Source organism: Corylus avellana, chromosome ca7 (genome assembly GCF_901000735.1).
Source record: "Corylus avellana chromosome ca7, CavTom2PMs-1.0".
NCBI lineage: Eukaryota > Viridiplantae > Streptophyta > Magnoliopsida > Fagales > Betulaceae > Corylus > Corylus avellana.
Genome location: NC_081547.1, coordinates 6341623 through 6343982, shown reverse-complemented (window position 1 = coordinate 6343982; position 2360 = coordinate 6341623).

The window sequence follows — 2360 nt, the reverse complement described above, 5'->3', positions numbered from 1 at the left end:
GAACAAGTTTGCCGTGTTATGTGTTCCGCTTAATGCAGAATGAGCTGTGCTTGGTGACCAGTGTGTTTGAGTTGCCCTTGTTCGATTCACTATCTTGGTGTGCATATCTATTATCAGAGAGGTGAATAGCAAGCAAGGGTTCTCATCCATTCACATATTGGATTTAGATCACGTTGGGGCATGTATATAAGACTATATAAGTCAACTCTAACCCGATCAATTTAATTAAACAGGTCAAGCCCCTCAACTTTAACTTGCTAATTTTTTGTTGAGTTTATGGGTCGTGCAAAAAATTGACAGTCCTAAATGTTGGGTGTCGGGTTCGGATAGTGTCAAGGCATGAATATAAGATTATATAAGTCAACTCTAACTTGACCCATCTAATTAAAGAGGTCAGAACTCTCAATCTTAATCCACTAAATTTGTGTTTAGTTTTTGTTAAGTTTACGAATCGTGTTAAAAATTGCTAGCTCGTTTCGTGACTTTGTAGGAACATGGTTTGATGGGAGCTGAGCTGTTGGGCCAAACGCATCTGAGCAGGTCTAGGAAGAAGCTGGTCTTATTATGAACTTTCAGAATGTTTCAGTTCTGGTGATGGCCAGGATATCAGTCTCTTGGTGTGCATGCTAGAGTCCCCAGGAATTGAAGAAGTAGAACTCAGCTCTCAATACCTTAGCCTCCCTGAGAAGATTGTTAACTTGCCACTGCAGCATTGGTGCCTACCCAATTCATAATAATTCTCCAGAACTAAGTAAATCAACAGCTCTCTGCACTCTACAGTGCAACATGGTTTTACAGGCATCAGATATATAGGGACACATCATAAGTTAGGGAGGTTTATTTTCCAATCAGCTAATTTACTTTGGGATAGCAAAGTCACCATTTGTACATTGTATGTTAACTAACAATTCTGAATCATATTCATTTTGTTTAATTTGGTTAGTTCTCGTCCAAGTGAAACTATATAGGAAAACGATAATTTTTTTTTTTTTTCTTCCAATGAAATTGTGAACAAGATAAAAAAAACTATGACAATGGAAGTAATTCCGCAAAATTAGTAGGGTTAGAATTGAGAGGTCTGATGGGTCGGCCCGGTCGGGTTAGGGGTTGACATGTAGAGTCTCAAACTCATGTATCGACACAATTCAAACTTGACATATGATAAGTTGGACTTGTAATTTTTTACATAAACCCACAAACTCAATACAAAAGGGGATGTTTGTTAATCACTTTCCCTTCCCCTCCCTTTAATACTATTCACTTATTTTTTTTTCAAAATAAATTAACATCAAAACATTATTACTTTTTTCACTTTTTATATCACATCATTTACTTTTTATTACTATTCAAATAAAAAAATTACTACAATATAAAACTTTTTTACTTTTCAATACTATTTTTTTTCACTTTTTATGCCAAACATTATTCTCATTTTTTTTCCCACATAAATCATTAACAATTACAGGGAAGTGAAGGGGGTTAACAAACACGGCCAAAAATCTCAACACAAAATTAATAGGTTAAAGTTGAAAATGTAATTAATATATAATATTATATTTATGTCTCGACACATGAATACAAACAGTCACCTTAGCCCTTTGATAGGAACTAGGGGTAGGTATCGGTCAAAACGGTCCGATTTTGGCTCTTATCAGTTATTAACCGATAATTTTCAGTTAAACAGTTTCTTAACCGATACCGAACCGATAAGAATTTTAACCGAAATTATCGGTTATAACGGTACACGGTTAAACGGTTCGGTTAAATCGGTTAACCGATTATAAATCGCACATTCTTCAGTGTTCTCTACTTCTCTAACCCCCAAGCACCAAAAGGTAAGAACTCTTACCTGAATTGAATCTTTGATGCTAAAAGAGACATATGTGAGAGCAGATGGGGGCGGATGTTGCTAGAACTAGTAAAAGAAAAAATAAATAAATAAAAAGGGAAGAAACCCATTCTCTTGCAATGGTGAGAAGGAAAAGAAAGAAAAACAATGAGGAAGAAGAGTTTGCTGCATGGGAGGAGGAGAAAAAAAGAAAAGAAAAGAAATATGTGGCGTGGGAATTGAGAAGAGAAGGAAAATAAAGAAAAACAATGAGGAAGAAAGAGTCTGCTGTGTGAGAGGAGGAGAAAAAAAAAAGAAAAAAAAAAAAAAGAAATATGTGGCGTGGGAATTGGGAAAAGAAATGGTGAGAAGGAAAAGAAAGAAAAACAGAGGAAGAAAGAGTCTATAGGGGCTTGAACCCACGACCACGAGGATTTGAGCTTTGTACTCTAGTTCCCTACCAATTGAACTAGACTAGTTTTGTTATTAGCCTTCCCCCATACCGGTTCTTATCGATTAAAATGGTTAACCG